General features: G+C 38.6%; 1 long non-coding RNA gene across 1 annotated transcript; it reads right to left on the reverse strand.

The window, feature by feature from the left end:
• Positions 1-6499: 6499 nt before the first annotated feature.
• On the reverse strand, positions 6500-8400 carry LOC135715358 (uncharacterized). Its single transcript, XR_010519045.1, has 3 exons — positions 7975-8400; positions 7738-7826; positions 6500-6719 (listed from the first exon to the last, which is right to left on the reverse strand). It is a non-coding gene; the product is annotated as an uncharacterized LOC135715358 (long non-coding RNA).
• Between the last annotated feature and the right edge of the window lie 2803 nt (positions 8401-11203).

The raw sequence follows: 11203 nt of genomic DNA on the forward strand, positions 1-11203 counted from the left end.
AGAAAATCAGGAGATGCTAACACCATATGTAACGGCGACGTTCCCACTTATTTTACACAAGTTTCTGACCGAGCTTCAACGTCTGTTCTCTGTGCATGAACTATGATAAATCAGTGCGATTACATTTGCAAATATCACCATTTTTAGCGGCCCTCGCCATAGAGCGAACTCTCATTTAATGGATATTAATGTCATCTAATACAATTTATCGACAATTTAAATCTTGGTTTACAAATCGAGATGAATGTCTGGGAACGATAAAAATATATTTGTGCTCAGAAAACGAAGCTCGTTCAGATGATGTACAAAAATTTATTTGTTTTTCGAAACTATACAACCCAATTCCAGGTTTTCCACATGAAACGAAAATTAATGGCACTACACTAATAGCATTCCATGCCGGCGCCCGTGGTGTAGTGGTAAGAGTGACTGCTTTCTAATACCCCAATGGGTCTGGGTTCAATCCCAGCCGAGGTCGGTGGGATTTTTCTGAGGCATAAAAATCTCTGGTCACGTCTTCCTTCGGAAGGGAAGTAAAGCCGTTGGTCCCGGCCCATGTATGTTGAATGGGTGCGATATCCTACGCAGGTGTGGAAGCTGCCTGCCTGCACATTCGATTGCCGTCAATGGATGGCAATCGATGTCCGTTGGTGATTGGCACTAGATTGCGGAACAGAGACCGACGTTAAATAAAGGAAAGAAGAATAATAGAATTCCACACATTTTTATTGAAGAATTCCCAAGTAAATTCCACATGATTTACATGTAACCACACATAAACAGAATTCACCCAGAAGCACACATGAAATTTATGAGTCAAATGAATAGTATGCGTGGTTACTCATGGCTTTTATGTGTGCACATATTCAGTATGTGTCCGACACATAGATATAATTTGTATTGCAAAAGTAGGACATATAGAAACAATCTTTGAAATTTTATCAGTGTACAGGAATCCCCATCAAGGCCCGTATTCGGTTTCCCCATCGGGACCCGTATTCGGTTTTCCCATCGGGATCCGTCTACGGAATCCCCATCAAGACCCGTATTCGGTTTCCCCATCGGGATCTGTATTCGGTTTCCCCATCGGGATCCGTCTACGGAATCCCCATCATGATACGTATTCGGTTTTCCCATGGGGATCCGTATTCGGCTTCTTCATCAGGATACGTATTCGGTTTCCACATCGGGACCCGTATTCGGTTTTCCCATCGGGATCCGTCTACGGAATCCCCATCAAGACCCGTATTCGGTTTCCCCATCGGGATCCGTATTCGGTTTCCCCATCGGGATCCGTCTACGGAATCCCCATCAAGACCCGTATTCGGTTTCCCTATCAAGACCCGTATTCGGTTTCCCCATCGGGATACGTATTCGGTTTCCCCATCGGGATCCGTCTACGGTATCCCAATCGGAATCCGTATTCGGTTTCCCCATTGGGACCCGAATTCGGTTTCCCCATCGGGATCCGTATTCGGTTTCCCCATCGGGATCTGTCTACGGAATCCCCATCAAGACCCGTATTCGGTTTCCCCATCAAGACCCGTATTCGGTTTCCCCATCGGGATCCGTATTCGGTTTCCCCATCAGGATACGTATTCGGTTTCCCCATCGGGATCCATCTACAGAATCCCAATCGGGATCCGTATTCGGTTTCCCCATCAGGATATGTATTCAGTTTCCCCGACTACGGAATCCCCATCAAGACCCGTATTAGGTTTCCCCATCGGGATCCGTATTCGGTTTCCCCATCGGGATCCGTATTCGGTTTCCCCATCGGGATCCGTCTACGGAATCCCCATCAAGACCCGTATTCGGTTTCCCCATCAGGATACGTATTCAGTTTCCCCATCAAGATCCGTATTCGGTTTCCCCATCGGGATCCGTATTCGGTTTCCCCATCAGGATACGTATTCAGTTTCCCAATCAAGATCCGTATTCGGTTTCCCCAACGGGATTCGTATTCGGTTTACCCATCGGGATCCGTCTACGGAATTCCCATCGGGATCCGTATTTGGTTTCCCCATCGGGATCCGTATTCGGTTTCCCCATCGGGATCCGTATTCGGTTTCCCCATCAGGATACGTATTCAGTTTCCCAATCAAGATCCGTATTCGGTTTCCCCAACGGGATTCGTATTCGGTTTCCCCATCGGGATCCGTCTACGGAATTCCCATCGGGATCCGTATTTGGTTTCCCCATCGGGATCCGTATTCGGCTTCCCCATCAGGATACGTATTCAGTTTCCCAATCAAGATCCGTATTCGGTTTCCCCAACGGGATTCGTATTCGGTTTCCCCATCGGGATCCGTCTACGGAATTCCCATCGGGATCCGTATTTGGTTTCCCCATCGGGATCCGTATTCGGCTTCCCCATCAGGATACGTATTCAGTTTCCCAATCAAGATTCGTATTCGGTTTCCCCATCGGGATCCGTATTCGGTTTCCCCATCGGGATCCGTCTACGGAATCCCCATCGGGATCCGTATTTGGTTTCCCCATCGGGATCCGTATTCGGTTTCCCCATCGGGATCCGTCTACGGAATCCCCATCGGGATCCGTATTCGGTTTCCCCATCAGGATACGTATTCAGTTTCCCAATCAAGATCCGTATTCGGTTTCCCCAACGGGATTCGTATTCGGTTTCCCCATCGGGATCCGTATTCGGCTTCCCCATCAGGATACGTATTCAGTTTCCCAATCAAGATTCGTATTCGGTTTCCCCATCGGGATCCGTTTTCGGTTTCCCCATCGGGATCCGTCTACGGAATCCCCATCGGGATCCGTATTTGGTTTCCCCATCGGGATCCGTATTCGGTTTCCCCATCGGAATCCGTATTCGGTTTCCCCATCGGGATCTGTCTATGGAACCCGTCATCGGGATCCGTTTACGGAACCCGTCATCGGGATCCACCTACGGAACCCGTCATCGGGATCCGTAGCTTTTAGTATTTATTTATTCGTCAATCAAAACAAAAAAACAGTAAACACATTCACTAACCTGCAAAGAGATCCGGCATCGAACTTTCCGCCGGGATCCAGCTTCGGACTCGCTACCGGTATGTGGCTCCGGACTGGTGCACTTTCCTAAAAAAAAACATAATTACATTACATTAATTCACCTCAAAAACAGCCCACATACCTGAAAAACAGCCTTCCTTTTCCTAGGGTGAGACCAGCAGCCAGCAAGCGGAAAACTTGCTGATTAACCGCAACGTCGGACACCGAATCGCCACCAAAACTCGCGACGGACACAACGGCACTTTCCCGGACTAATTCGATCGAAATCGATCTTTTAACACCGCGAAAAAAAAACTGTACACGGCCAATGTGATCAACCCAAATTTGAATACAGTGTACTCAAAATCGCAAAAAGTGCAGGAACGCAGCGATGAGTAAATTTGCCTCGAGATTTGCCTCATGTTTTCCTGTGGAAAACCTCAAAAATCTTCCGGAAAATTAGGATTGACGAAAATCCACAGAATCCAATCTTTACTTTTCTAATATTCGGACAAATTTTCCTGGAAAAACCTGGAAATCCTGGAAAAAAGAGAGCGAAATTAACTCAAAACTGAGTTCCTGTACTTTTTGCGATTTATGAGTGAACTAAACTCAAATTTGGGTCATTCTCATTCGCCGTGTAGTGCTGACTCAGGACAAAACAAACTTTGCATGCGCCGAGGGCCTCAGGGACTCTAGTTTTCTTTTTGCGATTCAGCTAATAAACGCCAAATAACGCGAGTCATTGACAGGTCAACATCAGTGGTTTGTAATGGAACGTCCATCTGACACCTACACCCTGAATAATTTTGGTATACGCTAATGCAGCAGCGATGTATAGAGCTTTACTTCAAAATGAGAACGACATTGACCTTTCTGTCGTTCAAAACACGCACACTTGCGCAATCCCATTTTCAAGTGCGAAGTTTGTTATCCTCACTTTCGCTTCAGCCAGATATGCTGGTTTGTTATTGTTATCCTCACATTCGGACCATAAATACTCGAACGAATAGAATGGACCGAGGAATGGACTATAACCATATGCATGCAGGGTGGCCAGATGATTTTCTTCGTTTGCCTTGGAATTAATATTATCGTTTCAAATGAAAACCTCGTTGAAAACGTTCTGTATATACGTTAAACATAACGTCGGACATAGTGTGCTGTATTCGTACACGGATGCGGTATTCAGCACACAATGGCCAACGTTATGTTTAACGTACAGAACAAAAGTAAAATCGGTTTTCAATTGAAACGATAATAATCAATTAAAACACTAATTAACTCTTGCACTGCAACGTCACCAGGGCATTTGTTTTACTTACAAATAAACATTGCCCACAGGGCATGCCAAAATTTCTTTCAGTGATTTGAGGCTATGTCAGTCATGCAAGAGTTAATGGTGGTAAGGTCTACCTTGTAATCGCAATGTGCTATTTTATATGATTGCGTCGAGGATTGCGATTTGGGCACATTTATGAGATTATGAATGCGGAAATCACTAATAAAAGTGCGGTTTTACCACAGACAAACAGACGTAACTCTTCATTGTTAATCTTCGTTCATGCAATTAACGGTTGATTTGAATATTATCAGTTCCGCGAACTACTAGCCGCAGCGCTGGCATCGGATCACTTTGACGTTTCTATATATTCTATAGAACTTTTATGCAATATTGTTTAAGAGTTAGCGAGCAAGCTTGTTTTCTGCGAGAAGCAAGAGAGATGTCGTTACTGAGGTTATATGTTTTGAGATACTATGTTTTCAAGAACAAGTTTTTCAAAGAGTTACGTCTGTTTGTCTGTGGTTTTACGTTAAATTGTTGTTGAATGAAGAATAAGTGCGCTGAAGGCGTCAAGACGATACAACGTCTAAGTGCACTTTTATTAGCGTTTCCACTCTTCTAAAGAGTTCAATTTTATTTGCAATTGATAATGTCACAAAACTATGCATAGGAGGCATCACTGCACTGCAAGCCACTTTTTATTGTTGTGTCATAGGATGTATTCTAATGTTTTATGCGTGCCACAATTTACATCGTGATGAAGTTTGATTCTAATGTAACGTTAGGTTCTGTTGTCATTGGATGTATTCTGATGTTTTATGCGTGCAACAATTTACATCGTTATGAAGTTTGATTCTAATGTAACGTTAGGTTCGGTTGTCATTGGATGTATTCTGATGTTTTATGCGTGCAACAAATTACATCGTGATGAAGTTTGATTCTAATGTAACGTTAGGTTCTGTTGTCATTGGGTGTATTCTGATGTCAAATTTTACATCGTCAAGACGTTTGATTCTGATGTAACGTTAGAGGCTAATGTATTTTTTATGTACTTGGACGTCACACTGAAGTCTGAATACATTAAGGGTACAGCAATATACGTTAAAATTTAATGTATTGAAGGTGTCTGCTGATGTTTTCTACATTACAATTTCTATTCGGGATGTCTTTAAGGGGAAGCTCACCGGCCCAAAAATAAAAAAAAAATTTCGGTACGTTTTTATTTTTCTAAAAATATTGGGAAAAATTATCAAAAATCCAAGAAAATCAGTTTCTTCCTTAGATTTTTGTGAAAAATTACATGCAAAAAAAAATTTTCTATCCCATCATGAAAAAAAATTGGACTCTCAGAAAAACCGAAAAGTTGATGTTTTGTGGTTTTTTGAGTCCAACTTTATGCCATAATGACTTATAAAACATGTTTTTGCACGTGAATTTTCTTTAAAAAATTAGAAAAAATGTGATTTTTTTAGATTTTTGATACTTTTTTTTTCAATATTTTTAGAAAAATCAAAACGTAATTATTTTTTTCGAAGCGGTGAACTTCCCCTTAACATAAAAATTATAAAGAAGGGTGCTTAAACATGAGCCCTGGGGGAGACCCATGTAACTACCCAACAAACAATTGAGACCCGAATAAACATGTATTATAAAGCTATTATACCATTTATCATTTTATGATTATTCAAGTAAATAATATGATGATACATGTTATCTTGCAGTAACTGTAAACCTAAGATAAAATGGATCATATCGATGATAAATGTTATGATAAAACAAGATGTTACCATTACCTTAATAGGTCGTTAAGTATAGTTACCATTCAAAAAACCACTTTTTTTCGAACAAAATGTTCGCGAAAGTATTCAGGAAACAATCGTTGTATAATCTTATTTTCTTCTGTTATATTATAACATATATCGTTCCATACTGGTAAAATTATAAGAAATGTGTATGTACCGTGGCTATATCCGTTATTACTATTGAATAATAATATATAATAACAAAACTATAACGGGTATAATTTTGGGACAGTAATATTATAAGGAATTTATAATCATGACGATACCCGTTATAATTATCGGAAAGTAATCAATAATAATTATAACAATCTTTCAACCCAAATAAAATAAAAAAATAACATTATTGAAATTGATTTTAGCTTTATTTTCTGCTTTTTGTGCGGTTTTTTATGATAAACATAGAAAAAAAATATATAACAAAAACAAGTTAAAAAACCATCGAGATTCTCGTTAAAAAAAACCAAGTAAGATGAGTAAAATTAAATTAAATGCAGATTAATTTCTGCACACTTTCTTCAAATTGGAGATCTTTTGCGCGATAAAGCGTTTGATGGTTCTTTCGTCCGAGGCCGTTCGATTTGTAGCGGCATTCTCAGGGCCTACCCGAATAGCGGTTCTTTCAGCAACTTTATCTGTGGATAAACATTAAAAAATTATATTAGTCTGATGATCCATTCAAGCAATTCTTTCTTAACACATGCGTACCCAACCTTTTCAGCTTCGTCATTTATAGACCGACTTCGATTAAACAGCATCCAATCGAATGGAAATCATCTCTTGTTACCTCTAATTTATATTGATTTAGCTTATTTTTCCTTATTTAATTGTTTTTTAATTCTTGGTTTCAAATCGATTAAAAAAACAACAAACAAGAATGAAGCATAACCATCACAAAATCTAAAACAAGAGACAATTCCCGATCGATTGGAAGTTTTTTTTTATCAAAGTTGGTCTAATAATGACGAAATTAGAGCCAAGATTGATTCTTTAGGCGGAAAAGGTTTGGCACGTATGGGTTACTTAATAAATATCGGTACAGTTGAAAACCGGAAAAATATACTAGTGACAGTTGATTTTATTCTCCATTTATATGTACTTATACACAATGTCAGGAATAGTGCGCTATAATCGTGCAATACTTCCGACACTATTTATAACGTACAGAAAAAGAGTAAAATCGAAAGTTTTATCGATCTGTTTGCTGAACATAGCTTGGAAAGTATTTACATGGCCGTGGGGATGCAAAGAGAAAGTCGACAAATATAATCTGTCAATATTACTTAGGACCTAACGCAATGTTCAACTTGAATTAGTTGAAGTGAATAAATAATTTTGTTTTATATTCCAATCGGACCCACGACTATAATTCTAGATAGAGCTATAATTAAGGCGTATCAACCTTTCTAAACAATGACTTCTCTCGTTGATTTATAGGAACTTAAGACACGGCCATACAAACCAACATATCCATCGGATAGGGGAACTCTTCCCATACTCGTTGGTGATGTTGATTTTCCAGCAACAACCATGACTTTCGAGAAATAATCGAGAGCTGTTACGCCCTAATTCCAGCTCTATCTAAAATTATATGCATTAACCCTAGTTATAATTTTCAAACCTTATAAAAAAATAAAAAGGTGAATCACTAACCTTATCCTTTATGTCCTGTCGATTCAGCTCGGTGGCAGTATTAACCTCCAAATTCTGCCTCCGTTTTGGGCGTTTCGAAGGTGGGTTTTCTATAAATGAAAAAAACATTTTCAGTCTGTTTCTGCAGGCAAAACGCGCAAAAATCGTGGCCAAAGGAATTCCAATGGCGACTGTTTCATCGTTTTGTTTTACGATGAAACAGACTATATTGATTAAAAATATTAAATTATTGCTTACCTCGCTGCGGTTGCTTGGCTCTGAGTTGTGTTCCTCGCTTCGGATGAGGTTTTTGGTTCATCTTTGAATTTTTTTTCTGAACGCCGACGACGATGGAAACGCGACTTTTCACTTCACGCGTCGAAAAAATAAGACCGTGTCGTCAGCCGTGATGCCAAATTTCTTTGATGTGTTACTAACACACTGAAACATTTGTACACAAAATTGTGTAATAGTGTATGTGACATGCACTTCAACCATAACCGTTATACTCCATGTACAGTGGGATGATACTCATGTAAGGTAGTAGTTGTAACAGAATTCAAGGCAATCAAAGGGAGGATTATAAAATCAGGCGTAACATTTGATAACGGCACAAAAGCTTTTGTAAACAAAAGTTGTAAGGCCTTTAACACGCGAACCCAAGTACGCACACGTAAACCAACAACATCATCGGATGGGGAAAATTTTCCTCTTTCCTATAGTTGTATTGGTTTGCGTGGGCGTAGTTTGGTTCGCATGTGAAGGGCCTTACAACTTTTGTTTACAAAAGTTTTTGTGCCGTTTTCAAATGTTACCGCTGAAATGCAGATGTATAGTGATAATATTTTAGAAAAGTGTACACACACTAGAAAAAAAAAGATAACATATGTAATTCAACATATTTTGCGGAATGAATTATATACGTTATCTTTTCTGCTGGCATTTATGTATTTGACTTTAATAATGCCAATACAATTATTATTGTCATTCAATTGGGCACCAGTATTATCCTCGGATTAAAACCCGATCAGAAATGTCGAGCTGTTTTGTTATCGACGTCGATTTTAAATAATACAATCTTCAGCAAACATTTGACCGATTCTTCAATCAGAGCCAGTATTAACCCGAGTTGGAGCTAGCCGTCATATATAAACGAAAAAATAAATTTGTCATATCATATGGTACATAAATCTTGAGAAAAACTACATAATACTATATATTTCATATTCAGGGAATCATTACCATATCTAGAATGCTCCGTTTATTGTTATATATGGTTGAAATATTTTTTGGCCATACCATCCCATTATTCACGGATTGTTTATCTTATGGTAATTATAACAGGAATGAATAATTAATAATAGTGATCTTTCAGCTTATGGTATATTTCTATTCGGGGAGCTCTTATAAAACACCTGAGTTAATCAAACGTTGAATAATAGCTTCCAGAGTTGTACAAGAATGTAGTTGTATTGCCATTTGATTAAAAGTTTTAAAAGCTGTTGGAGCACTCTTAAATGATTGTTTACGTTCGGTTTAACTATATGCTTTATAAGACCTACGAGAACTTTTATAGCACCTTAGTTAAACCAATTGACAAGAGCTATGTAGAACGTGGAATAAACGCATCAAAACAAACCATTGGGAGCTCTTATAAAACACCTGAGTTGATCAAACGTTGAATAATAGCTTCCAGAGTTGTACAAGAATGTAGCTGTATTGCCATTTGGTTAAAAGCTTCAAAAACTGCTTGGAGCACTCTTAAATGATTGTTTACGTTCGGTTAAACTGTTTGACAGGAGCCATATAGGATGTGGAATAAACGCATCAAAACAAACCATTGGGAGCTCTTATAAAACACCTGAGTTGATCAAACGTTGAATAATAGCTTCCAGAGTTGTACAAGAATGTAGTTGTATTGCCTTTTTGGTTAAACGCTTCAAAAGCTGCTTGGAGCACTATTAAATGATTGTTTACGTTCGGTTTACCTATATGCTTTATAAGACCTACGATAACTTTTATAGCACCTTAGTTAAACCGATTGACAAGAGCTATGTAGTACGTGGAATAAACGCATCAAAACAAACCATTGGGAGCTCTTATAAAACACCTGAGTTGATCAAACGTTGAATAATAGCTTCCAGAGTTGTACAAGAATGTAGTTGTAATGCCATTTGGTTAAAAGCTTCAAAAACTGCTTGGAGCACTCTTAAATGATTGTTTACGTTCGGTTAAACTGTTTGACAGGAGCCATATAGGATGTGGAATAAACGCATCAAAACAAACCATTGGAAGCTCTTATAAAACACCTGAGTTGATCAAACGTTGAATAATAGCTTCCAGAGTTGTACAAGAATGTAGTTGTATTGCCTTTTTGGTTAAACGCTTCAAAAGCTGCTTGGAGCACTCTTAAATGATTGTTTACGTTCGACCAACCACCAACCACAATTTTGTTGCTAAAATAGCACAAGTGATAGGCACGTTTATATGACCGTAAGGCAATGATTATTCGACTGCAAGAGAAGTCACTCAAGATGAGCTTCATATACTTCTCTCATATGATCAAAATATGTATTCAAGAATAGAGCAGATGGAAACAGAAGCGGCTGGCAATCCGGGATCATGAGTTCGAATCTTGTTTCGAGAAACCCTCGGTGGAGTAGAGGTAAATTATATATAAAGCGCAGATTTATTTCCATTTCGTCAAGCCAGTGTAGACTACATACAATGATTATTACAATGTTTACTTCCATACTATGCATTAATTCTATTCTGTTTTAGCTTAGTTTTTATTTGCTGCTTGGACATAGTGATGTCAATAGTTCCACAATGCAAATTATATAGGCGCATCATTCGATTGATTGGGCTATTTTTTGCATAGTTTGTTCTGTACGATGTTTCTGAAAATAAATTCCGTGTTCTAAGATATCGACAAGGTGTGTAAAAATTTAATTGTGCGAAAATTTCTGCCGAATCTATGCGCATTGAAATAATGTCGTTGATGAAGAAAAGCATTGCAAATTGGCGGCGCTCCTTAAGTGTTTGTATATTGATGAGCATGCAGCGCGCTTCATAAGATGGTAATGGAAATGCAGTCCAATTCAATTTACGTAAAGCATATAAAAGGAATTGTTTTTGGACAGATTCTATGCGTTCTTCGTGTATGGAAATGTATGGATTCCATACTAGGTGGCAGTATTCCAGAATTGGCCTTACATATGTGGTATATAAAAGCTTAATAGTGTATGGGTCTTCGAAATTATGACTGAACCTTTTGATGAAGCCTAGCATTCTGTTTGCTTTACTAATGATAGTATTATAATGTTCTATAAAAGTTAGTTTGGAGTCTAGGATTACACCTAGGTCTCTTACAATTTTGCTTTTTTCTACTATTTGGTTGCCTAATGATATTTCAATATGCGGTGTTTCAATTTTTCTACTAAATGCTATTGCAGTACATTTTTTTACGTTCAGTTGAAGTAGACTT

This window comes from Ochlerotatus camptorhynchus, unplaced genomic scaffold, assembly GCF_037179485.1.
Source record: "Ochlerotatus camptorhynchus isolate MF236.1 unplaced genomic scaffold, CSIRO-AGI_Acam_v1.1 ptg000876l, whole genome shotgun sequence".
NCBI lineage: Eukaryota > Metazoa > Arthropoda > Insecta > Diptera > Culicidae > Ochlerotatus > Ochlerotatus camptorhynchus.